General features: G+C 41.7%; 1 long non-coding RNA gene across 1 annotated transcript in view; it reads right to left on the reverse strand.

Moving 5' to 3' along the window:
* Window positions 1-3,163: 3,163 nt before the first annotated feature.
* LOC117804455 overlaps window positions 3,164-20,461 on the reverse strand; it is a 35,861-nt gene continuing 18,563 nt past the window's right edge. Inside the window, exons 4-6 of the long non-coding RNA XR_004628925.1 lie at window positions 15,870-16,005; window positions 15,320-15,421; window positions 3,164-3,524 (exon numbers count right to left, since the gene is read on the reverse strand). This is a non-coding gene — a long non-coding RNA (uncharacterized LOC117804455). The remainder of the gene's footprint in view (window positions 3,525-15,319; window positions 15,422-15,869; window positions 16,006-20,461) is intronic.

Below are 20,461 nucleotides of genomic sequence, written 5' to 3' on the forward strand. Positions count from 1 at the left end.
TGGAAAGAAATAAGAAAACGAAAATAGGGACAATAAATGGAACTTAGAATAAGGCTAATACCAAAAAAACCAAAAACCAAAAAACAAAAACGTGCATAATAGTCTTTATATATTTGCTATGACTGGGGCAAAAGATGGAAATGTATATAGTAATTTATAATGCACATTCACAAAGACTCTCATATTGGGTCTTGAAAGGAGCCATTCCCTATAGCTAATGTTATGATGTGTAGGTTACAAGGTCAGGAACTAGAAGCTCAAAGAAATCAAGAAACTTGATTGAGTTCCCACAGATAGTAAGTGTGACTGGAACCAAGCCTGAAACGAACCCTTTGGAGTAAGAAACTAAAAGCCTGTTGCCTAAGAGGCCTCACAAAGCAGCCACACCTGAGCCATCTCATCCAAATGTGAGAAAATAATGAATCATAGTTTGGGTAAAATCTTTATTTGTCCTTTAACCTACAATTATTTATAGCATAATAACAATAATTTCGCAGATGTGCGAAATCTGAGTTTGATTCTAGAAGTGGTATTTTCTAAATCTGATGGTGCATCTTCATACACTGCTGCTGACAGATGTCAGACTCTGTCCTCCTCACAGAGCAGCTCTATGCAGTTTTCCTGAATTTGCTCTCTGGGTGAGATCAGCCTCCGGCTTCCCCTCCTTTTCCATAAGTTCCTTGGTTTTTAGTGAACTCTCTAGAGTGGGGGTGGGGGAATTACCAGGGAAAGGCTGTGCTCCCCGGATGGACTGGGTCTTCTCTACGCAGGGCATGAGGAAACACGTGGACCATCATCCAGACCCGTTGGCGTAACCCTAATGTTGCCTCCTCACCTCTAACTAGATTGGAATCAAAACGTGAATCAGAAGGGGCTCAGACATGGTGTCTGAAAAAAGAGCGAAAAGCAGCAAAAGAAGGTTCTGGTGATGAGGAAAGAGTACTTATGAGCAGATCATCTCTGCGAAAGCTGCCCCCAAAGAGGTGCCTGCATCATCCTAGCCTTGCTGGGTTCGCCTCCAGCCTCAGCACGCTGTCCCTCACCTCCCCTGCTCTCCCCACCACCTCCAGGCCTGTTCCCCACCTGAGCAACCCTAAGGAAAGCGCTTCAGACCCTACTTTTCCAGAACTGCGTTTCTGACCCTCTGCTTCTGTCCTCGACATCTACAGGTTTCACTGTAGGGTACACCAGTCAACACAGTGAAGAAACATAATAATACCCACTTAGATGTGGGATTAATTGCAGCCAGACACACTGACGAACAAAAATTCCTTAGCCTCCTGCTGACTTACTGTGTGAAGGAGGGGTCCTACTGATGTGTTAGCAATCTTTCCTGACAATAAAACAATCTAATGCTTTCTCTTTGGGGAGCAGATCACCATTAATAGGATCTTGCCAATGACACAAACGCCCTTGCTGCCCTCATCTTCCCAACTTTCTTTACGTGGCTCCTTCTGACGGTGATAACAACCGACATGTACAGATATCAATACTTCTCTTCCGAAAACTAATCGCAATTCTAGGGGGAAACCCCAACATTATCTTCAGACTATCTGGAGTCCGACAACTTTGCCTAGCTATGAAACCATCTATTACCAATAGACAGTGGTTATTTTTTTTAATGCTTATAGAGGAACATGAAATAAAATCCAAAGATACCTCAAAAAAAGAAAAGGGAAATAGTTTAATCATTCTCCTTAGTCAAACACTCTGATAAGACGACCACAGAATAGCAGACAACTCATTTATTGGAACAAACTTGGATGATAACGTGGTGTACCTTCATTTTATAGTTGAAGAAACTGAGGTCCAAAGAAGTTAAGGGAATGCCCCCAGGCCACAGTACAAGTTGGTGTTAAGACAGGAAACTGAATGAGCCAGACAGGCAGCAACAGCAGAACAGTCAAGAAGGCAGCTTGGGAATGCAAGAGTGTGGGGATTATGCCGGCTGCTCCATCAGCTAGAGACAGGCACACCCTGTTGTCTCCCGCTCGCCCCATACATTCCCTCCGTCTCCACTGGCATTCCCACTGTTCACACCCCCTCCCCATCCTGGAGCCGGTGCCATTTCACATTGACATCTGGGACCCGTCTCAGGTAAGAAGACACAGAGTAGATGACAGAAGTCATTTGCGTCCCTCCCCACTTAGTGGGTCCACCTTCCTCCCCAGGACTGGATGCAGGGAAGAATACAGCAAGACAACAGCAGTAGTGGCTTTATTTAGCCTTATTTACATATGCCCTCTCCCTCCCTGCCCCCCGCCAAAAAAAACCCCAACTTGTTGCAAAAAGATTTTAAGCCAGCTTATTTTTTTGAAGTCTACAGCAGCAGAAGTTTGTGGCCGTTGGTGTTTGAATGCTTTTGAAAGTGTCACAATGAAACATGATTTCAAAGTGTCATTATCCTGTCGCAGGCGGATAGCTAAAACACCCTGTTGGACTTGCTTACAAAATTAACTTAAAGAGACTTTGGAAAGAAGCCTACAGCACATGTTACTAAGTTTTAGGGTTTAAAAAAAAATGAATGCTATCACTTAAGACCTGGCTTCCTTTTCCTATGGTCTGGTACTTGTAGCTTGGCCCTTGATGACAGCACACTGTGGAAGCTACGTCTGCCTCTAACGATCCTCTTAGAGGCTGAAGATGGAGGCTGGAGGCCTTAAAGGAGTCCTGAAGACTGGAGTCTAACTTACTCACTGCTAACTTATTTATAGACTTTTTTCCTAAATTTCTTTGTGACGTTTAGTAATACATAAAATGAAGTTTTCCTATCTAAATAAAACGGATCACTACTGCCGGCTATATCAAAGAGAACTATTAAACTGTGAATCTTTGCAAAGAGGGGGAGCATTGAGAGCCTGGACATGCAAAACAACATCTAATATTGCATGCTATGAGCAACCAAACACATCTGGGAAAAGAAACCCACTGCCGCTTAAAATACCTGCTCTATTCTCTAGCACATCTGTGGTGCAATTAAAGGACCCGGTGCACAATTAAAATTCAGGTCAGCACACAGCAACAATGGGGCTCTTTGATGTGAGGTCAGCTTTGGTCATTCTCATATACTCATTAAACAGGTTAATCAACTTAGTGCAGGATATAGGACAGGAGTGACCGAAAATCTATTTAATCACCATTACCCTGAAAGCATTGGCAGAAAGATCTGTTTTATTTGACAGAGCAACTACTGTTTCATCGTCACTGCGTGCTTGAGCTAAAGGTGCCACTTCTGGAATCGTGGGCTTTGTTTCCAGCTAACGAAATGCAGATAAAACACAAATATTTGTTTGCATTTATGATTAATATATTATAAAAGCAGATGGTTTGGTGTATGCCTTTCCTTTTTCCGCCTGTCCATTTTTCTCTCTTGGTTAAAGTAAAGCGTGAGTTAAATTTGTGGAGTAGTCTCATGTTCTTTCCATCTGTCTGCCTTACCTTGAGTCAAGAAAGTGCTAATGTGACATATCCAGTCTGGATGAGTAAACTAGATTCGCCTTCTCCTAATGGGTTTTACGCAGCCCCTGCAAGTAAGAACAGGTAATATGAACAAGTAGTGTCTATTGTGAATGCTTTAGTAGAAAGACCTGGACTTTCGGTCAAATAGACTGGGATTTGAATCCAGCTCCCTGATCTGTACTCACTGATGAAATGAGGACAATAAGATCACTCTGCAGCATTGTGGTGATGATACAATAAAATAATGTAATAATGTGTTCAGTGCAGTGTTTGGAATGTGGTAGAACTTAATGGTGACTATTTTTATCATTAAGAAAATGCTTTAGTCACTGAGGAATCTACAACATCATTAATCAGGGTACAATTTTCTTTTCCTTCCTAAAAACAGTGTTCAGTGCATCTCGAAACAAACTAGGTTTTTTAATATTTATTCTTTTCTCAGTAATCTCTACACCCAACATGGGGCTCAAACCCGTGACCGCAAGATCAAGAGTTGTACACTCTTCCAACTGAGCCAGCCAGGCACCCCAACCAGTTTTTTTTTTCAATAATAAAACTGAACATACAATATATAATGTTAAAGGAAATAATAAAAATCCTTCACTAGACTTTCAAATAACAGGATCTAAATGACTTCAAGAGGAAGGCGCTGTGATTAAGTGACATGGGCATCCAAATGCTTCTTGCATCACGCCCAAATAAGATATAGGGAGTCCCATCTTTGGGGAGCAGGAGCTGACATGGAAACACTCAAGTTTAAAAAATCACAAGTAGCCCCAATAATGTATTCCTTAGGAAAGTACTCGTGGTAGTTACGTTCTATAAAGTCGTTATTCGTGGTAGTTACGTTAATGTATTCCTTAGGAAAGTACNAGTCGTTATTCGTGGTAGTTACGTTCTATAAAGTCACTACAAACACTGAATTAGCAAATACTGAGCCATCATTCCCAGGGGGAAATACAGGGTTAGGTTCCTATGAGCCTCTTGTCACAACATTTTTGTCAAGAGATCAATACATAACCTTGTTTTGTGTGTACTTCTGTTTAAAGACACCTTATTTAATATGTACTGTCAGGGCACCTGGGTGGCTCAGTCGGTTGAGCATCAGCCTTCGGCTCAGGTCATGATCTCAGGGTCCTGGGATCCCTCCCACCCCAATCAGGCTCCCTGCTCAGCAGGGAGTCTGTTTCTCCCCCTCCCTCTCCCACCTCATGCTTTCTTGCTAACACTCTGTATCTGAAATAAATAAATAAAATCTTTAAAAAAAAAAAAGAAAAAATATGTACTGGTGATTCATTAACATTGAACTCACAGCCAACAGCACTTCAATTCATGTCTGAACGAAGCTTATCCAATACACGTAGTTTCTCCATAAGGCATGGTAACAGCCCCTTGCACATGGACAGTAATTCAGCATTGTGCTTGGGGGCCATTTTAAATGGCAGAAATACCAACAAAAAGCAAGGCACTAAAATGACCACAAAAGGACACTTTTTTACTGACTGCAAGCAGAAACAAGAATGCAGAGTGTTGCACTGTTCAGCCTCAGCTGAGAAACTTGTGCATTGGGCAACACGAATTTTTCACCCTTCCACCCATGTCTGTGAATGCACATGAAAGTACCACCAATATTGAATTGGGGAGTATAAATAAATTTTAACAAGTAGGTGACCACAAATATAGAATCCATGAATTATGAGGCTTAACTATGTCAACTTGAAAATCAATGTGTCTCCTCTCAATAAGCCCAACATAGCAAGTCTTTTCTTTGGTATTTGATGGAAAGCTCTTTCTTCAGGAAATTACCAGATAAAAGCCATTAGCTTGCATTTGGGGGGCACATTGCATGAAAAACAGTAAAACAAAACTTTAAACACTAGAATCAAAGTCTGGGGAGTTTCAGAGCAAGGAGATCTAACACTATGAGAAGCAAGAGTGAACTGAGCCCCACTGAAGGACCAGTAGGGTTAGGTCTCCCAACACCTATTTATTATGGAATAGATAAATAAAAGAATAACCACAAAGAATGATCATAACTATGTCATGTTCATTATGTGCCAAGTGTAAGTCTAAGTTTAGTTTATTAATTAAATATATATTAATACAGTTATTTGTTAAATACTTTTACTATTATTATTTAATGGTTCAGGTTGTCGTTTCCTCTATTTTTTTCTTTAGAAGAGTTGGTTTGGGTGCCCTGGGAAGGAAGCCATCCCAGGTGGCTGGAAGCAGAAAAGTGTACCGGTAGGAAGCCTAGAAGCCATAGATTTCTTTTTTTTTTTTTTTTTAAGATTTTATCCATTTATTCGACAGAGATAGAGACAGCCAGCAAGAGAGGGAACACAAGCAGGGGGAGAGGGAGAGGGAGAGGGAGAGGAAGAAGCAGGCTCATAGCGGAGGAGCCTGACGTGGGGCTCGATCCCATAACGCCGGGATCACGCCCTGAGCCAAAGGCAGACGCTTAACCGCTGTGCCACCCAGGTGCCCCAGAAGCCATAGATTTCTAGAAGTGTTTTCTCACCCCACCCCTTACATAAGAGCATCCCTTGATTCATGCCGAAAGTAACCACTACTAGGTTCAACAGGGTCAGCCAAGTGGAATCTTCTTCAGACAGCTGGATAATTCTTAGGATGACAAAGTGTTAGACCTGGATGGGAGCCTAATAGTCACCTAACTGAACCTCTTCTTCAGCAGAGAAAAATGAAGCTCACAGATGTTAAGTGATAGATCTAGTTAATAATATGCCTCTGAATTGATCATTTAGGAAAATCATCTGACCATAACAATAAATGGTGAAAGTAACTTGATGAAACCCCATTACTAATTCAGAAGAAGAGAAATGAGGATGGGCACTTGCCCTCTTACAAACTAAAATATGTTATAAAAGCACATTATTTTTAAAAATGTGGCACTGAAGAAGAGATATGAGGACAGACCAGTGGAGTGAAATACATGGCCCACAAATAAAATACTTATATGGATGTATGGGTAACCATCTATAGCATCATTTGAAATTACTTACCAAAATAAGTTATAAAGAACTAAATATTTGTATGAACTAGAAAATACAGATATAGGTTGATTAATTTTACAATACTGGAAGAAATTACAGAAGAAAATATCTACTACCTAAAATATTTAATCCTCTGTTTAAGGAAAGTGACTATAAATTAAAGTAAACAAAATGATGGTTGCCTACCCAATACCCATTCTTTCCTATTTACTTACTAACAGAGCTCCAGTTTTGGCAAAAGAGCAAGGTGTCCAACTAAAAATCCTATGTTGGACATCTTTGCAGCAAGGGGTGCTATGCGAGAAGTCCGGAAAGAAGGAATGCATTGGAGACGTTAAAGAGGGCATCCAGAGAAACTTCATAAGAGAGACAAACTGTAGCAAATGCTTTGTGCTCCACCCAGATCCCCTCAGAAACCCTTTTTCTGCTCTGTGTGCCCACACCCTTGTTTCTGTGGGCTCTGATCCTGACAGCTGGAACCTGTTACTTTCTTTAGCTACCTTTGAGCTATTAGACCATCTTTGTCGCCGTGACTGGGGCAGGAGTCTGAACGTGGGAGCTTCTGGGCCTTGAGAGGGCACAGACCGACCTGATTTATGCTCAGAGTCCAGGGTCAGGCTGCAGCACTCCCTTCCTTGGCTTTACTTTCTTCTCTATGCTACCTCCATTACTCTCTTTATCAATTTCTCCTAGAAATGCTTCCTGAGTAAATCACTAACACAAGAACAGGCCAAGGCCTGCTTCCGGGGAATCTGACCTAAGACATACTCTCAGCTGGCCTACCCATTCATCTTTTGCTCCTTCACACCGCCACTTTTTTCCCTTTTTGGAGCATGAATGAAATGCCTGGAGGTCCTGCAGCCATCTGGCAACTACGAGGCAATAAGCACCAAGTTACAGATCCAGACACTAGGGATGATAGAACAGAAAGATGGAAAAAAGCCAGAATACCTGATGGTTTAATTAAGTTGTCATGTCCTGGAATGACATCCCTAGACTTATTTTTGCATAAAACAAGTAACTACTTTATTTGTCGATATGCCCGGTGTGGCATATAATAACATCCCCCCAAAGATGTCCACATCCTAATGCCTCAGACCTGTAGCTATGCCACGTTACATGACAAAGAGGAATTAAGGGTGCAGATGGAATCAAGGTTGCTACTCTGCTAACCTTAAAGCAGGGAGAGTATCCTGGATTATCCAGGTGGGCCCAGTGTAATCACGAGAGTCTTTAAAAGTGCAAACGGGAAGCAGAAGAGAGATCAGAGCCAAAGATGTGACAGGGGACACCCGGGTGGCTCAGTTGGTTCAGAGTCTGCCTTCAGCTCAGGTCATGATCTCTGGGTCCTGAGATCAAGTCCCAGGCTCCTTGCTCCTTGCTTCTTCCTCTGCCTGCCCTGCCTGCCTCTCCCCCTGCTTGTGCTCTCTCTCTTTCTCTGACAAATACACAAACAAACAAACAAATAGATAAAAGAAGATGTGATGGTGAAAGCAGAGGTGGGAGTGACAGGATGTGAGAACGACCACCCGCCTCTGCGGGCTGTGAAGACGGAGGAAGGGTCACCAGCCAAGGGACGCAGGCAGCCTCTGGAAGCTGAACAAGGCAAGGAAACAGACTCTTTCTCCTACAGCCTCCAGAAGGGAACATAGCCCTGCCAATGCCTTGATTTTACCCCAGGGAGACTCTTTTCGACCTCTGACGTCCAGAACCGTAAGAGAATAAATTTGTGTGGTTTAAGCCCAAGCGTGGTAATTTGTTACAACAACAAGAGAAAACGAATACAGCCGAGCATAAATGATCTCTGCTGAGAGAGTAGATCTTAAGCATTCTCTTCCAAAAACAGGTAACAACGTGAGGTGATGAATACATTAATTAACTTGATTGTGGTAATGATTTCACAACGTATGCATGTACCAAGTCATCGTGTTGTACACTTCTAATATATACAATTTTGTTTATCAATTATTCCTAATAAAGCTGCGGAGGGGGGAAGAAAATTAATATGCCAGGATTTCTGTTATTCATGGACTAATTTAGTCCTAAATGATATTTTTATTTGAAAACAGGTATCTTTTTTTCAAAATTTTATTTAAATTCAAGTTAATTCACATATAGTGCAGTAATAGTTTCAGGGGTAGATTTAGTGATTCATCAGTTGCAAGTAATATTTTTTATATAAGAAAATCTTACACAAATAAAAAACACGGAACCAAGAAGTTGATGGGCAAATAACCCACGTAAACAAAACCCACGGATGAGAAACTGTAGGTGCTAAGAAACAACATGGAAATAGGTTTCCCACAAATATATACGAAATATTTTTAAACATCCAGAAAAAATCATTATGTTATAATATTACATAAAAAGCAAGACACGGAATTTATATCGTGTGTTTGCAAGTATATCTTTAAAATAAGCACTGAAAAAAGACTGAAAGCGAAGAATAAAAGGAAAGATTTTGAGATAGTGAGATTTGAGGTGTCTTTTCCTTCTATTACTTTTTCATATAGACCATACCTAAATGTCTAGCTCTCTCACTTTATTCAGTTCTCTTTAATAGGAAAAAGAAAATAAACTTTGCCTTAAAAAATGATTACAACACAAATACAAAGTAACTACAACCCCAAATGCGATTTGTCATAATACATGGAAGGAAGGGTAAGGCCAAGTGCGGGCACAAAGGAGGGGTGAGGCTTTGTCTGGGAGTCCTGGGAAGGCCTCACAGAGGGGCGGGCAGTTGAGTGGGGTGTCACACAGGCCCACAAGGGGAGAAGAGCACTGCAGACAGAGGAACGCACAAGCCCAAGTGTTGAGTAAGCTGCCAACAGCTGTGACGGCTGGAAGGCAGAGCAGGAAGGAGAGAGCAGTGGAAGATTAGGTCCAACAGGTAGAAGCCCCACCTGAAAGGGTTTACATCCTAAATCCTAGAGTTTGACCTTTACTCTAATGGGGAAGTAACTCTTGGCAGGAAAGAGCCATGATCGTATTGGTATTTTGTATGGATTTTTCTGCCACAGTGTGAGGACTGACAGGGGACCGAAGGCAGTGGAAGGAGTTCGCTCTATTGCAATTGTCTGGTAAGAGGTCTGAACTGAATGCCCCAGACAACTTGAGGAGTTTATGGGCCAAGGGGAATGAGTCAGAGGAAGAAAGGAGGCTGACTCCCACTGTTGACTGAGCCTCTTTCTACTAATATTTCCCTGGTTTTTTAAATGAGAGCTAACATGCATACAGCAAGCCACGGATATAAATGCATGGCATGTACAGCTCCACGGATTATCACAAAGGGAGCCCACTCATGTAATCACCATGCAATGGATCATAGCAGGGACTAGAGGGGGCTCAAAGAAAGGCCCACTTGCTTGGGCCAAAAACCTAGAAGTCATCTTTTATTCTTTTCTACCCCTTATATCACACATCTAAGCCATCAGCAAATCCTGTCAGCTCTGCCTTCAAAATACATCCAGAACTCAACCTGTTCTCACCATCTCCACCGCTGTTCCCCTACTGCGAGCCACTGTCATTTCCAGCCTGGACTGTTGCCATAGCCTCCTGCCTGTTCTCTTACTCCGTTCTTGCTCCCCATGGTCTATTGTCCACACAGCTACTGGCATGGTCCTTTTAATATGGGGTTCACCTCACGTTACTCCCTGTGTCAGATCACCTTTTGTGACCCTAATTCTTCACCCCTCTCTGCACTGATGCCCTTTGCCAAGTAACTTGGGAGTGAACTGCCTCACCCCCTTTAATTCTGGGCTCAGCTTTGTGTTTTGCGGAGTAGATATGACATAAGTCGATGCTTCAACTGGGTTTAAGCATTAAGGTTTTTTTCTTTTGCAAAACTGTGCCAAAGTCAATGCGTCTCCCAACTTAAGTCAGGTCTCTTAAATTGAAGTCTCACAAGATGCATCAATCGGGAGAACCTAATTCACATCCAGAACTCCAGCTATTATGGTGTCTATGATTAGTGGGTTCTGCAACATAGGAAGGAGCCAAAAATCAGATTACCATCAACGGGGAAGGATGACTTCATGGTATCACCATATCACTCTGCTCCGATGTGCCTTTCCGGATTGCCTTGCACAGTCATGCCCCTGTACTTGCCCGTCACCCCAGGCTCCCCTGCTTTACACTCTGGCTAAGGGTCCTGGTCAGAATCCCACCTTTCCCCTGTGCCCTTCCCCATCCTCACTGGCTCGTGTTGGTCTCCGTCCCACCCTGCACAGTGAGTTTTAGCAATCTCTTCCCAAACTCCACAATTGGCATCAGATAAAAGGGAATCTCTGGTCTCGCTCACTGTGCACCTGTCCCCCTTCCTTCCCACTGCACTCTGGACTTTATTCAGCTGCCCATTCCATCTTTGCCTTGTCCTGGAAACTGACCACTTAGCATCATCTTTTTGGCTAACTTCGAATCCCCAGAGTCATAGTTCAGATCAAAACAATCTCTTTCTCCTGATTTTTTTTCTCACTGTATCACTTATTTGGAAACAGGACCAACTTATCCACAAGGTACTTCATAGTATCTATAGGCCCACAAAAATGTTTTAATGTTACTTTTTTTTCTTTTATTATCTTATGTTAGTCACATATTGTACATCATTAGTTTTTGATGCGGTGTTCCATGATTCATTGTTTGTGTATAACACCCAGTGCTCCATGCAATACGTGCCCTCCTTACTACCCTTCACCGGGCTAGCCCATCCCCCACTCCCCTTCCCTCTAAAACCCTCAGTTTGTTTCCCAGAGTCCATAGTCTCTCATGATTCATCTCCCTCTCTGACTTCTTTTAAAAATAGAAGAAAGGGGTATCGGGGTGGCTCAATCGGTTAAGCATCTGCCTTCAGCTCAGGTCATGATCTCTGGGTCCTGGGATCAAGCTCCACATCAGGCTCCCTACTCAGCAAGGAGTCTGCTACTGTCTCTCTCTCTCTCTCTCCCTCTGCCCCTCCCCCCTCCTCACTCTCTCACCCTCTCTCTCTCTCAAATAAATAAANTCAGCAAGGAGTCTGCTACTGTCTCTCTCTCTCTCTCTCCCTCTGCCCCTCCCCCCTCCTCACTCTCTCACCTTCTCTCTCTCAAATAAATAAAATCTTTTTTTTTTAAAGATTTTTATTTATTTATTCGACAGAGATAGAGACAGCCAGCGAGAGAGGGAACACAAGCAGGGAGATTGGGAGAGGAAGAAGCAGGCTCATAGTGGAGGAGCCTGATGTGGGGCTCGATCCCATAATGCTGGGATCACGCCCTGAGCCAAGGCAGACACTTAACTGCTGTGCCACCCAGGTGCCCCCAAATAAATAAAATCCTTAAAAATAAATAAAATTAGAAGAAAAAAGAAAATAATAATAATGAAGATATACTAATCCAACCTGTATTATATTCATCTTTGTACCCTTTATTTGCAAAATTTCATACCATATTTTTTATCTTATTTTATTTCATTTTATTACTTTTAAGTGAAGGAAGGGATCCACAAAGGTGAAAGCTGCTAAGGTCAGCAAGAGTCATAATAGGATCCTGGCTGCTTTTGAGTATGTTGCTATCTTTTGTGGGTATATATGTGCTTCAACTTAACTATAAACTCCTTCAAATTTTGTATAATCTTTTTTACATATTTATTTTCCCTAGAGAAACTGTCTCTTTTTAGAAACCTGTTTTGGGGCGCCTGGGTGGCTCAGTCAGTTAAGTGGCTGGCTCTTGATTTCCGCTCAGGTCATGATCTCAGAGTCTTGGGATTGAGCCCCTCAGGCTCAGTAGGGAGTTGGCTTCAGGATTCCCCCTCTCCCCCCCACGCCCTCCGCCATAAATATGCTCCTGTGCACACTCTCTCTCTCTCCCCCTCTGAAATAAATAAATACATCTTTAAAAAAAAAGAAATTTGTTTTAATTGGCTGACCAAGTGTAGCATGCTCCCCACAATACAAAAAGCTCAGTAGTTGCATTTTTCTTTCTCCATTGTAGGGTCAAAGTCACAGATGGTAGACTGAGTGAGGCCCACAGAGTTNTCCCCCTCCCCCCCCCACGCCCCCCCCCATAAACATGCTCCTGTGCACACTCTCTCTCTCTCTCTCTTTCTCTCCCCCTCTGAAATAAATAAATACATCTTAAAAAAAAAAGAAATTTGTTTTAATTGGCTGACCAAGTGTAGCATGCTCCCCACAATACAAAAAGCTCAGTAGTTGCATTTTTCTTTCTCCATTGTAGGGTCAAAGTCACAGATGGTAGACTGAGTGAGGCCCACAGAGTTTCTTAATCTACATGAAGACAGTAGAGATGATCCATTGTCTTTCAATCTATTGTCTTTCTTTTTTGTTTTTTGTTTTGTTTTTTTAAAGTTTTTATTTATTTATTTGTCAGAGAGAGAGGGTGAGAGCAAGCACAAGCAGGGGGAGCAGTAGAGGGAGAAGCAGGCTCCCTACTGAGCAGGGAGCCTGATGTGGGGCTTGATCCCAGGACCCTGGTCTCTTGACCTGAGCCAAAGGCAGCTGCTTAACTGACTGAGCCACCCAGGGGTCCCTCTACTGTCTTTCAAACACTCTTGTGATTGAAAGCTCACGATTAGGTAAGCATTCCCACAGGTTATTGGAGGCAAATGAGAGGAAGCAGTACGTTTTGCTCATTCTCTGATTCATTTGTTCATATAGTGGAATTCTGGCTCCTTTTCTCACACTAGTTACGTGCCCTTGGCAAGTAGTTTGAACTCTCTCTGCCTCAGCTTTCTGTTCTAGAAACTGGAAAATAAATAACTACTAGCTTCAGAGAGCCATGATGAAGAATAAATGAGATCATCTACACCCAGACCTACAATGGCACCTGATAAGCACTTTAGAAATGGTGGCTGTCAAAAATTTGAGTGCCAATATATTTATTGAATTGACAAAAATTTGAGTGCCAATATATTTATTGAATTGATGCATATCAATGGAATGAACCAATAGTNAATGGCACCTGATAAGCACTTTAGAAATGGTGGCTGTCAAAAATTTGAGTGCCAATATATTTATTGAATTGATGCATATCAATGGAATGAACCAATAGTGATCAAACATCCAAGGGCCTTGTCTCTGGGTTCTGTTTCTCCCCAGCTCTCCTCTGGTGAGCACACAGGCTACTGAAACCTTAGCTCATTCTCACCCAGCTGCATAAATCAAGCACATTTGTCTTCACTGGCCTTTGGTTGGAATGTAGGCACCGCAAACGTATCTTACCCTGCCCGGTGTTGGCTGACCAATGAGAGCATTTGTCAGCATCCCTATGGGGTCACAAAAGAAGCCACCCTCTGGTCTCCCCAGTCCCACTTTTGCCTCCACTTAACAGACATTCTCCACAGAGCAGCAGACCAATCTTTTTGAAGCCATGCATTAAATCACATCACTTCCCTGATTATCTCTTTAAAGGCATCTCTTTGAGTTTAAAGTACAAACTCAATGGCTTGGCAAGCCCTCCCCTCCACATCATCGTTTCCATTGACCCTCCAAAGCCACACTCTAGACTTGACCTTAGTTTTTCAGTTCCTTAAGCAGCATGTTCTCTTCATTCCACAGACTTCCTACCTGCCTCCCCTTTGGAGTTCCCTCTGCCAATAGCCATTTTCTCTTTTCTCTTCATTGGCTAAATCCCACCCTACCACTGGGAAATGACTCTGACCCCTATAGCAGATTAGATCCCGTGGCTTTGCTCTCCTGTAGCACCTAAGGTTTCCCCAAACAGCACTGGAGTCTATTGTGATTATCTGTTTAATGTCTGCTTTCCCCAACAGAGTGTAAGCTTTTTTTTTTTTTTTTTAAGATTTTATTTATTTGTCAGAGAGAGAGAGCGCGCACACACAAGCAGGGGAAGCGGCAGGCAGAGAGAGAAGCAGGACCCTGGGATCATGACCTGAGCTGAAGGCAGACTTTTTTTTTTTTTTTAAGATTTTATTTATTTATTTGACAGAGAGAGACAGCAAGAGAGGGAACACAAGCAGGGGGAGTGTGAGAGGGAAAAGCAGGCTTCCTGTCTAGCAGGGAGCCCAATGTGGGGCTGGATCCCAGGACCTTGGGATCATGACCTGAGTCGAAGGCAGACGCTTAACCAACTGAGCCATCCAGGCGTCCCATAAGCTTTTTTTTTTTTTTCGTAATATTTGACTTTTTTTAGGTCATCTCTACACCCAACGTGGGGCTCAAACTCATAACCCCAAGATCAAAAGTCACATGCTGCACCAACTGAGCCACTGCTCAGCATGTAGCCTTTATGGGGCCACTGTTACACCTGTCTTGTTCATGACTGTATCCTCAGCACCTAACCCTGGGCTTGGTCCATAGTATCTCTGAACACAGAACTGCTGACTGAAAGAAAGAATTAACAAATTAAAGAATAAAGTCCCAAGGGAGCAAAACAAAAATGAATCTCAATGCCAAGAATCAGCCTGCATCCATTAAAGCAACATAAGGTTGGGGCCAGAGAATAAGAGAGGTATATGAGTAAGCCCTCTATACCTCAGTTTCCTCATCTGTAAATCAGGGCTACTAAAAAGCCTATCTTAGGGATTATGAGGATTAAGTGAGTTAATAGAAATAAAGCTGCCATTGCATGTGATTATTATTTTTACTATTCACAAGGGCATGTTTCCTGGGTAATGTACCTCATTCCACACAGTGAAGACAGAGGCAGTTTATTGAAACAAGCCTGCTCAGGAAGGGATGTTTGTAGCCTGGCAATGAATGTCCAGGGCCCCATCCTAGAAGGGCATACAGCAAGAATGGCTGAGGTTGCTACTCCCTGGAGGGTCCTGTTATCTACAACGCGATACAAATTAGAAAGTTATGACCCTGCTCTGTGGAAATGCATATAACCCACCGCTGCATTTTCAGCCCGTCTGGAGAACTAGGCCCAATGAGTATTCCATCTTTATCCTCTCTAGTCCTCGAGAATAACACATCAAAGAGCACGTTTGCATCCCTGCAACAGATAACAGCACTGCCATAAGCTTCAGGGTCCACACATGCTACAGATAGAATGAATTAATAATTCCACATATTTATAAAATATGAATTAATCTAAGAAATATATAACTCCAAGTAAAATTTCTGCTTTTTAAAACCGAGCAGAGAAAGACACTTTGATAAATGAAAGGCTAGTACATTTCATTATATAGTATCACCAAATTGCCATTTATCACAAGAAACACATCACTCGGATCTACAGATGTTGACACCAGAGAAGCGTCAGGTTATTGTAGGGGCGGGGGCAGGGGAGAATCCGGACAACGGACTTTTTAAATTATATTTGATTATTATTTTTTTTTTAGCAATAGAAAAGCAGGTAATATGATCAGTAAGAATTCTAGAGGCTCCTGTGCATTCATATAAGCACAGTAAATTACACAAAAAGACCGTGGAGAATTTACCTTCGTCTTGTGTACTATCCCATGTCTGTGTGGAAGCCGGTTCGCTTTGACGGGGCACAGCTATTCTCTCTGAAACCCTGCCTTCTCTCGCTCTGCTCCTTGTTGAGAGCTTCCCTTAATAGCCTAACTGGTTTTCCTGGAAGAAGAAAAAGAAAGCAGTGTGAGAAATGTATGTGTTACACTTCTTCCTTTTCCATAATACTGTAGTGATCATTTACATTCATATTCAAAGGTGGAAAGATCCATACATCAGCTTTGTAAACAAGTGGTAAAAATGTAAAGCAGTATCCTATATTAAAAATACCACAGCGAAGGAAAAATTTGCCGGTCTACTCTACAAGGACATAATATACTAAAAATCGACCTTCTTTCTCCTCATGTCTTTGATCCTGAAACAGTACCTATATCTGCAAGAATGCTGTAAGCATAGTGGATTATTTATTACTGGGTTTGGGCATTATTTTGTTGCTAAATAGGCTTGAGGAGGGCTATGTATTATCTATGAGATGTTTCCAAACATTATTAAGGACACGCCGTTAGAAAAGAGAGCAACTTTGTACCTTAGTGTTCTACTACCTTATAATTTTCCAATCAGAACCTGAAATACTATATTATTATATATAATAATCCACACATATAAATATATATAAGTATATGTAAATACACACACACACACACTCAGGATCTATAACCACAATAGAAAAAATAAGATTTTAAAAAGAAGAAAGTATTAGCATTACCCCAGGTAAAGAAATATGTGAGTTGAGATGGAAGGCCTTTATATGCAAAGCCAAGAATACGTATTTCCATATTGCAAAATGTGTCAAGTTTTGCAGAGGTAATAGCACTGGCTGAAAAATGTTAATTACCATAAATCTCCCAGAAACTCTCTGACAAGAATCTCTCTCTCTAGTTCAGGATGGTCTGTAGAGCAGACCAGGGAGCTGGCTCCTGCCTTCCTCTCCTGTCCTCTAGCCTTTTCTGAATGCTCCCAAGTAAACTAAAAAATTTCCTTGTGGCATCTAGAAGGACCCAAAGTTACCCTTAGTGGAAACTCCCTAAGGACCCCCGCAGCCACAGCCTTGAACAACCAGTCAGAGCTTCACCCAGAATCAGCCTTGAGAGCTCCGTCACAGCTGGCCTCTTGGCAATGCCCCCCTGGGCAGACACTCGAGTGCTGCACCCACACACAGAGCCACCTGAGAGAAGGGATGAGATTCTTCCTGCTCCGCACTCCTCCAACCTCCACGTGGATCTGAGCCAATTTCACTAGCACACTTGGGGAAAACGTGTTGCGTACAGAATAAAACAGCAGCGCATAGAAAGAGGAGAGGCTGGAACCGTGTGTGGTATTGGTACTTGCCAGAACCCTTATTACTGAAACCTCTTCCATACCTGTTCTTTCACAGCATCAAGAATTACATTGCTGAATTCCCAGCTACGATCCTGAAGGGTATGTTGCATATAAAGCTTATCTGAAAACAGGGAGGAAAGGGAGATGGCCAATGTATAAAAACTACCTTGAAAAAAAATAAAAAATAGAAACTACCTTTTATTAGAAATTTCTATTGTCCTAAGGGCTCTGCATGCATTATCTCTAGAAGTTTCTATGATCCTTCCATTCTACAGAGGATGAAACTGAAGCTCAGCAACATTAAATAACTTGCCTAAGATTACATAGCTGGTAACATCTGAGTTAGGTTTGAAACCAGATTTTTAAGACCCCATGCTTTTAATCACTAAACCAAACCATACTGCTTATCTTTACAGATTAGGCAAATGTGGATGGTATGAAAAAGAACCAATTTATTGATTTAACAAGCAAGACTTTTTATCAAAATACATGACAAGCTTATCAATAGTGTTTGAAGGAAAACATTACCAAGGCATAAAGAAATGTTAGTTTCTCTCTATATAGTACACACACAAACATACACGTGGTTAAATTAATGGAACAGTGCAAATACAGGAAGGCACATGTAGGGCAGAAAGGCTGTATCATGTGATCAAATGATCTGATTCTGTGGTCATCAGGGTTTTCCTCCAGCCATATGACAAGAACCTACATGGTTAACCCCAGAGGCGGCAAAGAGCAAGGTTGCTGCCTCCTTCTGCGGGTTAATCAAAGAGCAATACTAAGTGCAGTGTAGTTTGGATCCGAGAACAGAAAAATGACATGAATGGGAAAACTAGTGAGACCTGAGTTTAGCTAGAAGTAACGTAACCAATGTTAATTCCTCAGTTTTGACAAATGCCCATGGTTATTTAAAATATTAACATTAGGACAAACTGGGTGAAGGGAACACAGGAACATTATACTATCTTTGGAATTCTTCCATAAATCTAAAATTCCTTCAAAATAAAAAATTTTGTTTAAAAGCTAAGTAAAATTTAAATGTAAAAATAAGAGAGAAAGAGTGAGCACAATGCTAGAGGACAGGAAATCATCTTTTCCCGTCATATCCAAACAGAAAAACCATGCAGGATAATTTTGCAAATGTTACTAATATGGTCACACAGATGCAAAATTATTGGCTGTATATTTAAATAGAGAGAAGATGATTCTCAAAGATTAGAAATATGTATCAGTTAAGCCAAAAATCTTGCTTTATCTGAGTAACTCTCTGGCAAGCTTACCCTCTTGCTAGTACTTCGCTAGGAGAGATTCTCTTTACTGGAGTAAGTGTTAAAAGAATCTGCTACTAGACACAAAAGAAGACTGGAAGAAAATAGCAAAAATTACCATGTTCTTGGTCAAAGACTTAATATCCTAAAATTCAATTCTCCCTATGTCAATCTGTAAACTTGACATGTTTCCAACAAAAAAAAATTAACTATTTTTGTGGGGGAACTGGACAAGCTGGTTTCAATGTCCATAAGCAAGAGAATAGCTATGAAAATCTGGGGGTAAAAGAGTACTCAGAGAGTGAGAACAAGCCAGATTTTAAAATACATTGTAAAACTATAGTTTTAATTTTTCTTTTCTTTTTTTTTTTTTAAGATTTTATTTATTTATTTGACAGAGAGAGAGGCAGCCAGCGAGAGAGGGAACACAAGCAGGGGGAGTGGGAGAGGAAGAAGCAGGCTCATAGCGGAGAAGCCTGATGTGGGGCTTCATCCCAGAACTCCAGGATCACACCCTGAGCCGAAGGCAGATGCTTAACGACTGAGCCACCCAGGCGCCCTATAGAGTTTTAATTTTTCTTAAGTAGGCTCCACACCCAGCGTGGAGTCCAACATGGGACTTGAACTCAGGACCCTGAGATCAAGACCTGAGCTGAGATCAAGAGTCAGACACTTGACTGACTGAGCCACCCAGGCGCCCCTAAAAGTATAGTTTTAAAAACAAAGTGGTACTGGTGCACGATAGGTCAAACTGATCAATGAAATAAAACAACGTTCATAAAAGACTTAAATTCTTGGGGTGCCTGGGTGGCTCAGTCAGTTAAGCAGCTGCCTTCGCTCAGGTCATGATCCTGGAGTCCCTGGATCAAGCCCCCACCGGCCTCCCCACTCAGCGGGGAGCCTGCTTCTCCCTCTGCTCCTCCCCTGCTCCTCCCCTGCTCCTCCCCTGCTCGTGCTTGCTTGTGCTCACTCTCTCTCTCAAATAAATAAATAAATAAATAAAATCTTTTTTGAGAAAAGACCTAAATTCTTGAGGTAAGTTAATACATAACACTAACTCTTCAAACCATTAATGAAAGGATGTATCACTCAATAAACGGCACGGAGGCAAGCAAGTGGCCATGTGGAAAATGTTAGTAAGGCTGGTCTTTTACCTTGTACCTCCCAACAGAAATAAACTCCCAGATGTATCAAATATGAACTAATAAGCAAATAGATGAAAACCTGGAAGGATTTTTTAAATAACCTATTTTGGGGAAAGCCTCTTATAAAATAAAATCTCTAAGACATAAAAGGTAAAAACCTGGATATTTGACTACATAAAAATAAAATTTTCTGCGTGGGGTAGGGAGTGAAGAGACGAAATTAAATAAAACACGAACAGCAAACTGGTAAATATGTGTGATTCCTATCTCAGGAAAAAAGACTAGCATTATTAATATATAAAGATCTATAAGAAATCAATAAGAAAAAGAATAAAACCCAGTAGAAAAGTGGGCAAAGGATGTGAACACACAGTTCACAGAATAAGAAATATGAACAGCTCTTTAAACTTAAGCTAAGACGTTCATCCTTACCAACAAGATAGGTATACATTAAACTACACAAAGGCACTATTTCATCTCCCAAACCGGCAAAGATCCAGACGTTTGACGTCACACTGTGTTCCCAAGGATGTGAGGAAACAGGCATTCTCATGTACGGCTGGCGCGGGTGTACATTGATATGATTGTTATGGGAAGCAAGCAAATACAATTTCAAACAAAACCACCAGCGCTCGGACCTCCCAACCTAGCAATTCCAATTCGAGTTATTTACCCTCCAGGCACACTCGCACACTTGCAAAATCCCACAACTACGAGAATATTAATAGCCACATTGTTGTTGGTAGCAAAATATTAGTAATCACCTAAATACCATCAAGAGCCGACAGGTGAAATAAACCAGGTAACATCTGTGTAATGGAA

The sequence above is a fragment of the Ailuropoda melanoleuca genome, chromosome 11 (assembly GCF_002007445.2).
Source record: "Ailuropoda melanoleuca isolate Jingjing chromosome 11, ASM200744v2, whole genome shotgun sequence".
In the NCBI taxonomy this organism is placed as follows: Eukaryota; Metazoa; Chordata; class Mammalia; order Carnivora; family Ursidae; genus Ailuropoda; species Ailuropoda melanoleuca.